The following is a 12631-nucleotide window of genomic DNA, read 5'->3' as shown; positions in this document are numbered from 1 at the left end:
AGGACAGAGAACCATCTTGAACATTTTCAAACAAAACTGTCTCTGTGCGTTTGTCTCCCTTCCTCCAAGTGTTTTAAGACAGGGCTTTTAGTCAAGATGACAAAAGCCAACTTGGAAAAGACCATTTTCCCTGAAAGCACAGATATGAGATGTGTATGTGACGCATGTGGGAAGAATGTAAGTCAAAACAAATGCTGGTCCGCACCAGCAACCACAGTCCTGCTGAAGACCAATGTCTTCCCACTGACGCCAACCCGACTGCTCCTGATTAAACTATTGTGACTTTGGCAGGACCTAGTCACACACTTATGGAAATATTAGGGGAAACTTTGTTTTTATGAGAACTTTGTTTTTAGGAGAAAACAACAACCGCTTGTGTAGAAGTAAAATTTGACAAAGAACTCCAACTGAGTGTTTCTAGATCTTTTTTGTGTGTAGATTGACCTACATACTTGCTGAGTTGCTGCTGTGCTGTTTTAAGTGGATGCATAAACAAAGACTCTTCCAAGTTACTTCTTAATGCCCCCCCCCCCCCAGAACAAAAAAGCATATTGATTATTGTTAAAGGGAAGAACTTAAACATAGAGCCAGTGATATGAAGACACAATCTTTTTTTAAACATGCATGACTAGTTTCACAACAGAAGAGAGAGAAAGAGGAAAGTGGAAGAGATGGGAGAGAGGGAGGGGAAAACTTGTGTTTCATCCAACAGCACTATATCCATGATTTGAAAACTTACTGGAGCAGCCCGGGTTCAATTCCAACCCAGTCCATTTGCTGCATGTTATCCACTTATTATAACACTTACCTGAGACAAGACAACATTGCTTTTGCTTTGTGTGCTCTTTGTAATCAAGGAGTAAAACATTTGTAGTAGTATTTACTAAGGTACAGTAGGAGTGTCTTTTGTTGCCAGGCTTGCTACAAACTAAATTAACATTTCCACGGCTACCCTGGTATTTCGGGCCCTTGTTTCAAACAACCTTTACGGACACCACACGTCACCCCTTCTCCTTAGTAGAGGAGGGTGGGTAGAAGTCGGTTGGAAAGGGGGAGGGGAGCAGATGAACACACCTAAGGTTACATCAGGTTTATAGCTTGTAATCTTAGGATAATTCTTCTGCAACACAGGAAAAAACCCTTGGGTCATGCAGATACAGACAAAAAGCCCTCATGCCTTTCTTATCCATGCCCATGCAAAACTAGCAGCCAAGTCAATCCTTAAAAGGAAATTAATTTTAATTGATTAACAAATCGTGCCAAAAAAATACATCGTAAGCATATCCCCAAAATGGAACTTAAGCTTCCAGTCAAGAGAGTAAGAACACTTTTTGGGTGGGATCAGAGTGGAAAATCTGAACTACATAGGTGACATGAGGATGTTGATAGGTCCTAGTAAAGTCTGTAACACAGCTCTGTGATTTGTATTTCTCAACATCCAGACAGGGCGATAAGTGCTTTTGGTGCATACTCAAGACATGTCAAAGCATTCCATACCAACTGTGGACAAATAGGGAGTGGTTCTACAGTTTATCCAAGTCTTTTGCAATGGTCGTTCACTACCTTCAATTGCAACATTTCACTTGGAGCCTACAAGGCGTTGGGATCTCCCAGATGCACTTCAGTTGTACTAACTTTCAACTACTTCTATCCTGAAAAACTGTCAGATTTAATACTGTATTTTCAAATCCCTTCTGCAAAGAGAAGTTTGTTTTTAGTTTATCTTGACAAACAGACATAGTTTTCCTAAAGTGTCACTTGTGAGAATAAGAATGCCGTTACAGCAAGATCATTTTTTCTTTATCCAGCCCTATATGCTGGGGCCAATTCATGTGTGAATACAAACTATGGTAAGATAACACACTTTCACCCGATAGGCATCTGAGTCCCCCTCTTCTCTTGTCCTTCTCTATTTAGTCCATATCACACCAACCTCCTTCAACCACATGCTGACACACCCCTGCTACCCCCCCCCACCCCCCACCCACACACACCACACCACACACACACACACACACACCACACACACACACACACCCCGGAGGATGTAACAGAGGAAGTGTGCTGCTCCAGGCTCTTTCCGTTTCACACTGGCGAAGCCCCAGAGTGCCACTCCTCTCCCCTCTATCAACACTCAGCAAGGGCCAAAACCATGGCAAGCTTGGTAGGGCCCTCTGCCGAACACCTTCTACTGACTGTGTTTATGAAAGCAATGATAGACAGCAAAGCATCTCAAAGCATGAGGAGAGAGAGAAATTAATTGATGGCTTTGTTTGCTCAGTTAGTTGAAAAGTAAAGGATTTTCCTAAGGTTTATTGGGAATAGCGTATCTTGTTTGGCTTTGTGTGGGCCTACAGATACTGCTGACTTACTTTGGATCGCACAATTGCAGACACAAATTCAATATAGGCCTACAAGTACTAGAAAAAACTACAAAACATTCAACATACAATATTTTACCAAATTAAACTTTGTAACTATGTATCATCCACCACATAATGCCTTTAATTCCTTTGAGAACAGCAATCTCAGAAATTCCAGGCATCTTTGTGGCACTAAACATGAGCTTGGTTGATTTTCATGACAGCCTTAAGCTAGCTTTCTAAGAAGCCTTCCTGACTCCTGAGAGTTTAGGGTGTGGCACAAAGGGGGATGGGTGGGGAAATTCGAATTTATGACCAACTAGTCTAAACACGTCTGGACTTGTTAAGGCTGTCTTATTCCATATCTGTAAATTATCAGAATTAGTGAGAACATGTTGTTGCGCAATTCTAGTAAAGTTTGTCTATCACAAAGGACAGACAAATGACAGGCAAATTGCCCGGAGTCATGTTTGAGTTGTACGTGTCAATCAACAAAAGGCATCCTACTTTTCCTCATTTTAAGATGATAAATCCCCTCTTTTTCTCAACTCTGAGTCTTGCTTTTCCCCCTTTTTGCCTCAAAGCTGGTTTCAATTAGTAAGTCTTTCCAAACCGCTGCATTCCATTACCCCCCACCCCCGCCCATCCCCCTCTCCCTTTCTCCGCCTCTCTCTCCCTCCCTCTCCACACCCTGGCCTGCAGCCCAGGTTAAAAGAATCGAGGTAAAACGGACAAGAGTTCCCAAACTCCACCCATATCCACATGTTAAAACGGGTGACACAAAAACACACAGCCTAACCTAAAGTATAAACTGGTCTAGAAAATGGCAGTTCATTTAGAATAATCCCATTCTTTCATCGCCTATACTACATCAATGCTGATGCATAGCATTGGTTAGTGAGGACGAGGATAAGTGAAATCGTTGTCTTGAAACGACTGAACATGATTGCAGCCCTACTTTTTCTTTACCCTTGGGCGTGTCTCTCGAAAAGGAGAAGGAGGTGAGAGTAGACAGAAGAATATGCACTAACAAGATTTAGCCGATCCATCGCAGTAACTATTCACAACACCTAATATTACTACTCATGGAAAAATCTTCCTGTTTCACAACTGTAGGTCTCCAATCAATAGAGCATAATATGTGGATAGGCTTTGAGTAGGCTTCTTAAAGTAAACTTTACAATCTTTGGGCGTTTTCTCACTACAATGCGAATAGTTTGTGGGCGAGGTTTGGTGGATCGACCTCCACGTTGCACAGGCTCGATTAATCTGCTGTAGCCGATTAGGCTACATTTAGAAAGTTAAGGTTTACCACAATTAGGCAATATTGCCACGCGATGAACAGTTTCTTTCACTTTTACAAATGACATCGTTCTTTTATCCCCAGGCGCAATAATCTTCAGTGCGCAATAAAACAGCAGATCAAAGTGGGCAACCCTGTTCCCAAATTCATGTGGGTGTGGATACACACCCACTTCTCGTGTCCAAAATTGTAGAACTTCGAACAATAAATACAATTGCAAGACAACATCAATCGTCTTTTTCTCAGTAGTAAACACATTACTCCGCTATAATGACCATTTTAAAATTTCCAACGTATCAAAACAAACTCAAATCAGAACTATTGCCACGCCATGTGCACATTATACATACAATGACTTTCTATTAGTAAGTTATTAAAACAAGTAGGCTAATTTCCGAGACAAGATCGAAAGTTTTGAATACACACAATTCTAATGTTCTTACCTGCGCAGTCTGTGCTGCCAAAACTTTCACACCAGCTTGAGCATCCTTGGTAGTGTTGTCTTCTCCGTCCCTGTCAATAAAAGTACTTCTTCCCAAACTCAATTTTCTATCTGTAACAGATTCTCCCTCTCTCTAATATTTATGTATCGACTTTCTCTCTCTCGGGCTCCAGGGCGTTTTTTCCTCCCTCCACCCTTTTTTTCCTCCCCTCCGAGTGCTTTTCACTTTTTTTCAGGTCTGCGTGGCTGTTACTCCGTGCAATGAAGAATGGATGGACAGGAGCAAGGGTAGGGCTCCTGGTTGCAGAGGGAGGGAGGTAACGGTGTACAGGGAGTGGTCGTCCAGCGCTTTAGCTCGGCCCACCCAATGTCTGAGTCATACAGCTACAGTGCTCAAATGACATGTAATAGAAAACCTTTCTATCCCAAAAGGTTGGGACAAAAAGGGGCAGGAATAAATCTAAAGAAATTAACAACAGAACATCAAATCTATTGATATGATTTGGTCTACAAACTGGATGAATGTTTAACCATACAAGCAACAAGTGGTGAGAAGGTTCATGGATAAAACTCTTGACTTTGGATCAACTGGTCCTAGGTTCAAATCTCCCCATGAATGTTGCGCTTTGTATGATTTATAACATGTGTCCTTTGTAGTTTTTGTCATGACTCTTACCAATATGTGATTTTTGCTCTTTTCTACCTGTAATATCTTCATGATTGCAAGCAAGTTACCTTAACATTGAACACCTTGCCCTTTAACGTCTTTGGGACATTTGTTTGAAACAGAGAAAAAATATTGTTACAACTTTTTAACGCTTCATAAATCAACTGTAATATTAAACTGTCACTAATGTAGATTCTTGTAAATTATTAGTATCACACTCTTTTAAATGGTTTCTAATATATGTGCAACAATAGATTTGATTGTGGCTGTACTACAGTTTTTGCAATCGTCTTACATCAGTACATCAAAAAAAAATCATACTGCTGTGGCTGCATACCCAAGAATCCACAGTTGCATCAGACTGTGTTACCTGTAACCAAGTCCAGTGGAATGCTGTCTCATCCCATGTTAGAAGCCTCTCTAGGTCAAAAATTCAAAGCAGCTCAAATGTTACATGTGAAAAATATTTTATTAAAACTATGAGGAGCATCACTTAAGATTGATGTAATCTTACTGTGGGAAAAGAACTGAAGGAAAGGTAAGTGGAATTACAATTCAAATAAAACTTTAATGTGTGGGTGTGGGTGTTTGAAGGCATATATGGGTATGTTGACATTTGCATGAGTATTTGCTTGCAAAGTTAGGCTGTATGCATACTGTATGTTTGGGCGTGTGTTTGTGTGGATGCCTTTATGTCTCAAGATGTATCCTTGAACCACCCTTTTTTCATATACAGATGTCACGCCCCTACTCACTGAGATGAAATAGCAAACAGGAGAGCAAACAGGGAGGAAGTAGCAACATGTCTTTGTGGAGAAGAACAGGGTGTGGCACACACTACACTGTGGCACACACTATGAGTCATAAGAGATCTGTTCTGTTTTCTCACCAAAACAGTCTGAACCATTCAACAAAAAACACCGTCTGTTTTGTTTGAAAATACCCAATCATTGCATGCCGAGATTAAAGTGAAAGAGATAACACCAAACATGTGTAGGATAGGGGGGACTCCAAAAGTTCTATGTGGAATTTGTGTGGCCATTAATCTTTCTGGACTGCCAGTGTCGAGGACTGTGAAGGAATTCTCAAAGCAATAGTCATATAGAATAAGGTGTTTTAAGAATGTATTTTTTACAACCCACAAGTAATGTTGTGAACATGGTCACACACTCTTCGTCAGACAAATGTGGATTCCCCCAAAAATAATGATTCTCAAAAGTAATGTTGATTGCATAAAAAAAAAAAACATTTTGATGTTAGACTGTCCTCAAACTCAACAAGGGATTCTGTCAATGTTAGTGTTAGAAAAATATAATATATAATTTCTGTCTAGGTAAATATGTATCTGCAGCCTTCACTTGATGATGGCGCTTCCCTGCACCTGTTGACTGAATACATGTTTGACAAACTCCCTTTTAGGGTGTGGCTGTAGGGGTGTGGCTGGGAGAACCAGCTGAATTGTATGTTTTTTTCATTGCTTGGCAACTACATGTCCTTCTTAAAATGTCAGCAAACCTAAAACATTTTCTAATACTTGTCTGTACTTTGCGTTTTAAATTTCAAAACCTACCATTGAAATGAGTTTGAGTGAGCAATCAATGTTGAAATACTACAATGAATAGGAGGATATCAAGGATATGTGGGAATGGGTGTGTTTCCTTGTCGGTCTAGGTGTGCCTGCCTGTGTGAACCAGTGCAAATAGTTGGGGATAGAGTCATAGCCCATGACTACGATGCAAACAGAATCACTCAGGCTGGCAAGTAGGGAAAGTCATGGGATTCCAGCTCGAAGGCTGGATTGGCGATTGTGATGGGTGTGCATGTATGCCGTAATCAATCACACCCAGGATTAAAACGGCAATGTAGACTGATAGATCCGAAAGAAAACAATATCTAGAATGACACTCATGTTTATGACATTTTACAGTTTGAAGATGATACAGGCTGACGTTTCGATTGAAGATGATTATGTACTGTAGTGAAAAGTACACAATGTCAATAGTAAAACTGTGGAATGAATTTGATGATAGCCAGCTGAAATTCCATCTGACTGAACAATACTACTAGTGTTTGGTGGAGAATAGTAAGTGTCTGTGTGTCCTTAGATCATTTGAGAGATCATGGGATGGAATCTACAATTTTCCTGGCCCTATCTCTTACTTTTCATCTTACTATTTGACCCACATGTAAATACGTATATTGTACGACTGAAAAGTCTGTATAAGTTGTAAACACTTGCACAAAATGTAAATGCTTTGTCTTGGAATGATTCCCATGAAATGTCATAATACAATATTTTAGAGTCCCTTCAATAGCTGCTATGCTTTGTGACACATCTTTATTTTACTGAAACTGAGTCTGACATGTTTGCTGCTATTGTGGTTGCTTACAAATGTTGTTAAACTAAAATGGTTGCTTTTTGAAGTCCACTTCAAGGACTGGCAAAACAAATCTTGCATGCAATAAAGATTGTTTGCACAGTTAGCTCTTTTTATTCATTTTTTCAATAAAATATATTTAAGGCAGTGTGACATTTTTCACTCCCTGTGGTCTTATCTTGAATTCCATTAAGCAACTATTTAATTTTCACAAAGTTTGTATATTTTGGAGAGGTATTTTGAATATGGTCATGGTTCTGTTAAATGACCATTAAATTTATGGGCAAAAAGGATTACTACCAAAGCAAAAACTTGCAAGGTATATGATCACATAATTTCCAAGTAACATTGACAAACAACAGTAATCTGTTTATTAAACTGTGTCATGTGTACATGACAGTGTGTACAACACACGAGTTATGATTGTTGCCATGGTTACACAGCTATTTCCTAATTTTCCTTGGGGTTTCCCTGCACGCATAGATGATACTGATGGGTAAAAGCGTACTTCTAGTACAGAAAGAATGCAGAGAAAAAAAGGCAATGAGAGACAGATTGAGTTGTGGTTTCCACTGCGAGTTGTGAGTCACGAACACGAGGGAGGGACAGCGTGAGTATGAAAAAAAGACTATTCTGGTATGGCTGCCATGGCAACATAATAAGCAAGGGGACCTGTTAGGGCAGGGATGTTTCCATAGCAATGCCCTGTGTGTGTGTGTATGTGTAAATATCAGAAGCCCAAAAGTGACATAAAATGGAACAAACAATTCTGAATAAGGGCTGTCAAGTTATAATTGTCTTTACTGGTACCTAAACAAACTTGGGTTCTATCTTTATGAAAAGCCTTCATGTCTCAGTGCTTTAGACTGGCAAATATTCTCATTGTCAACTGCTACTACATGTTTGTTCTTGTCCGACACTCTTTGGTAATTTAATAAAGTCAGGACTATGTCTCATGTACAACTATGTGTCTCCACCTACAATTTCAACACACAAAAAACATCTGTGGGTGATTCAGTTACTTGATTTGTAAGTATTTCAGGTAATTTCATGAAAGCAGTGCAGCATTCAGATTAGTTAAGCAGTTTTCTAAATGCATATTTATTTCTCAGTTGTGTCCAATGAGTCCTCATTGATCCATCGTGTGATGGATCAATCAAAACAGTATCTCCTCACACCCCTCCTCTTGTATGGTTCACCCAAGACAGATACCTCCATGTAAGCTAAACATTCCAGTCATAGTTGTAAATGTTCCAAAAGTCTAACCCTATGATAGGGTGGGTTTGAAAATCAGCCTTACCACAGCAAGTCAATACATGAAATGGCAATCAATCCTCCATACCAGGGGGGGGATATTTTACCATTCAAAGAGCTGAACCACGACAATAGCCCCTCACTCTCTCTTTCTCTTTCTCTCTCTCTCTCTCTCTCTCTCTCTCTCTCTCTCTCTCTCTCTCTCTCTCTCTCTCTCTCTCTCTCTCTCTCTCTCTCTCTCTCTCTCTCTCTCTCTCTCTCTCCCTCTCTCTCTCTCTCTCTCTCTCTCTCTCTCTATCTCTCTCTCTCTCTCTCTCTCTCTCTCTCTCTTTCTCTCTCTCTCCCTCTCTCTTTCTCTCTCTCTCAATCTAAATGATACTTCTGACAAACAGCAAAGTCTTAGAAAAGAGACAGAGAGAAAAATTAGCAAGAAAAAGTGAGAAAAATAGTGAGACAAAAGATAGGGAGAGGGGTCTGACATAATTGAGAAAGATTGTGTTGTGCTAATTGAGTTCCTCTAGTAAACTCCAACTGGCCAATTACGTAACACTTACCAAAAAATAACTACATTGTCTGACCTGGAACTAAATTGTACAATGCATAATTAATATTCCGTCATAAAAAACACTCCAGCGAAAATAGAATTAATAAAAAAGAGAACAAAAAGTGTGTGGTTTTCTTCAGTCCACCCAAATATCGTTTTGCGTACAAAGTGTTTGCACATAGCTTATTGCAAATCTATATTATTGTTTGACTACAGTAGTCTGATAATTCTACATATCTGCATACAAGCAATCAAAGTCAACACATTTGAAAAGAATAACTGACAAATAGACAAACCCAGACCAAACTGTCAATAACAAAAGTTTAGTTTGCATTGATTGGTGGCAAAATGTACAATTCAAATGCCAATGTTTGATTGTTTTATAGAATTTCTGAGCATTGTAGTACAACTTTGTTACACAAAATCCTTTCCACTGTCAGCCCCACCTCCCAACTCTGGTAATATGAGCCTATAACTATGGGGTCTCATGTCCAGAAATGCAGGGGCTGTCTGTTTTCCCTCTCAGTCTCTCTCTTCTTTCTTCTCTCAGGGACACCATTTCTCTTCTCCCTCAAAGGTTTTGTAGGTAGACAGAAAAAAGTCAAAGGAAATGAGAGAGATGGAGTGGCTCGAAACAACTTTGCAATGTGGCTGAGCCTGCCTGATGATGACACCTATGTTATGTTCATGTCAACATCGTAACCCTCCTCTGTCTCTATCAGCTATTTTCATGTAAGTTGACCTTTGACCCTCCTCATTCCAAACGAGTTCTGTATTACCATGCTGCATTTGAGTGCAAACAGCATTAACCCTTTCTAGTGCGGAGACGTCAAACAATGCTATACATGTAAAGGAAACACTATTAGGCCAGTAACTGATATAACTGGATAGCAGAGCACATAAAAACGATGTGTTCCAGTTGTCAGCCAAAGAACATCCATCGCCTTGTTAAACAATCTTCTTGGTCTGTACTAGCAATCTCAGACCTCCTTGCTTAGTCATAAATCTGTCAGTTGAGGCAAGTCTCCAAGTTGAGCCCTATGTGTCAAAAAAACACATGATAACAAATATCCCCATAAATGAGTGACTCCCTCCCTCCAGCGATGACAAAAATCATCCTCGTGGAGATGACAGAAAATGATGAGAGCATATCAACAAAATGTATATGTTTGACATGAACACTGATCCACAAGTCTGTCTCCAGTTTGGTTGGAGAAAAGAAGAGTGTGCAATTGTGTCGCAGAAAAGGAACGGTTAGGTTTAAAGACGAAGGGAAGATAGGAAGGCAGGGAGTGGAGAGAATTTTTGGGAGAGGTTGGCCTCTGACTAAACAGTGTTTGTTCTTCTCCCTGCTCCAAGCCCTCCACCACCTCACTCTTTCCAGATGTGTGGAGCGACGCAGACGCCGAGCACATGCGTACCACTCTCCAGCCCACACATGGGTCTGACATAGAGGATCGGACGACAATACCCATATAAGCTTCCCCGCTCTCCTCCGCCGCTTTGTTGCCCAGTCCCGTCAACGACCCGTCAAGGACTGAAACAAAATGTCTGAAGAGAGGGAGAGGCAAGAGAGGAAGGAAAATAGTTAGAGTGCAAGGACAAGAAATAAATAAAGCAGGAGTTGGAGGGCGGGGGGGGGGGGGGGGGTCTTTGGCAAGGTTGGAAGAACAGAGTGTTGCTATTGGCATATTGATGTGATTGTTCTTGGGCTGGTCTAAGTTTTAAGTTTATACATACTGAACAAACTACAGTCATGGAAGAGGTTGTCCTTGTTATGGTCATGCTCTGCCTGTGAAGAGGTAAAGAGATAGAGGGAGAGAGAGAGAGGTTGGGGAGAAAGCCCACATACTCCCCCTTGGATTTAACTCAGGTTCTTTAACTTTGGGAGCAAATGAGTCAACTGAAAATTTAACCCCACTTGTGAGTTAACTTATTACTCAACTTGTTAAATTGAACATGATTTTGCAACACAGTTGCACTGGCACTTACATAGTAAGTTAGTGTATGTGGGTTTGCATTAGAGAGAGATAAAGCTACAGTGTATTTGTCATCTCATATATTTAATACAGTTCCATGAACTGGTGTATAATAACTATGACATGATTGGATAGCTTTTTTTCAATAAATACAGCAACACTAGAAGCTGCTGTTAGGACAGTAACATTTTGTATGTGGGTGAACTTGCTTACTCAAGTTACAGACATCCAGAAGGATTCAAAGGATGGGTGAGTCATGCAATAAGGCATGTGGGCACATTTCCATATTCTCATTACCATGAGAGCTGAAAGGGGAAATTCAAATGTCTATTCATCTTCCTCAGAGGTTAAATATCTGGATATGATAGTCACTAGTGGTGGGTTTGTGTGTGTGCATGTGTATGTGCATCTATGGGCAGGTATTGTTCAGAGGGGCATCAAAATCTGACAACCATGAGTTTTATCATTTGAAGTATCTGGTGCACCAACACCCTGTGAGTGGGTGTGTTAGTAAACTCAGTGCACACCATGGTAGTTGGACCAACAGGAAACTTAAGTGCAATAAGTCATTTCACTAGTTCCAATTCAGACCTGTAATGTGCATATCATGATTTTATCAAGTTAGTGAAGTGGTATTAGAACTAGAGTCCGTTCAATGTGCCCATTTTGCCTATTGCTGACAAAAGAATCAAGATTATAATATTTGCAGTGCACTCATTCTCTCAATAATCAGTCGTATAAAGGAACTGGGCATGACCTCCTAACAAAAGATAAGGTGTAGGAGAACCAATCCAAACAAATCAAATGTGTGTATAAAATGTTGTGCCTTGTGTATTGGAATGCATGTCAACATTTGGTTTGTGTGTGATGTGTTTGGTTTGTTCACCACTACACTGGTAGGACACTACTCAGGTGTCTCTGATTTTTTTTAGGAGCCTATCATAATTTCAATTAAATCCAATAGAAGACATATGGACCCTACAGACAAAAGGGTGGAGAACAGATTCACTGCATGTCCCTGAACCCGAGGCTATTGTGCAATTCTTAGGTGAAAGCAGCTCATTCTCACATCAGGTCACACAGTTCCCTGGATGGAATCCTTTCCAGGCACTTTGCAGTAGAATGACATCACTTAGCATTAGATCATGAACGAAAGGCTCACCTTTCCATACAACTTGGTTTCAAAGTCTGTCCATAAATCTTTTCTCTCAAAACGTATGCTCATGTCGAGGTAGAGAGTCATAAGGCGTGTCTAGTAAGGTGCAATAAAAACCCCTGTACAGCCACTTGTCTCATCAGCTTGAAAGTGAAATCAATACAAGGCAAAAGAATGTCTGTCCAACACAAGTGATCCTAAGTATTACTGATAAACTGCAAGGGTGGCTAGGCAATTGCAGTACTGCTGAAAACAGCACCCTAACAGGACTATTTAGACGTGCATATTTGCAGGTTTAGAACTCCCTCTGCAGGTGTAAGAAAATATGGCACTCAAATTTGACACACCTATTCCCAATAAAAGCCATTTAAATACCAGTGCTTCCATTTTGTTGTCTGTATTAATACGTGTACACTGATCATGGAACAGTTACAGAACAAACAAATCAATATTCGCTTCCAACTGAAAACTGACTTATCTGGTGCCACAACAAACATTTAAGGAGTAAAGTATAAAAATCCATTAATTATATAGTTGAGTCAAGA

The 12631-nt window shown here is 40.2% G+C and overlaps 1 protein-coding gene across 2 annotated transcripts in view; it reads right to left on the bottom strand.

The window, feature by feature from the left end:
* ahnak (AHNAK nucleoprotein) overlaps nt 1–4359 on the bottom strand; it is a 32244-nt gene extending 27885 nt beyond the window's left edge. For both annotated transcript variants that reach the window (XM_084668918.1, XM_084668935.1), the window contains exon 1: nt 4110–4359. The gene's annotated coding sequence lies outside the window, so the exon portion shown is untranslated. The remainder of the gene's footprint in view (nt 1–4109) is intronic.
* Between the last annotated feature and the right edge of the window lie 8272 nt (nt 4360–12631).

Source organism: Hypomesus nipponensis, chromosome 1, assembly GCF_054491055.1.
Source record: "Hypomesus nipponensis isolate SF chromosome 1, ASM5449105v1, whole genome shotgun sequence".
Classification (NCBI taxonomy): domain Eukaryota; kingdom Metazoa; phylum Chordata; class Actinopteri; order Osmeriformes; family Osmeridae; genus Hypomesus; species Hypomesus nipponensis.
This window is presented reverse-complemented; position numbering and strand designations above follow the sequence as displayed.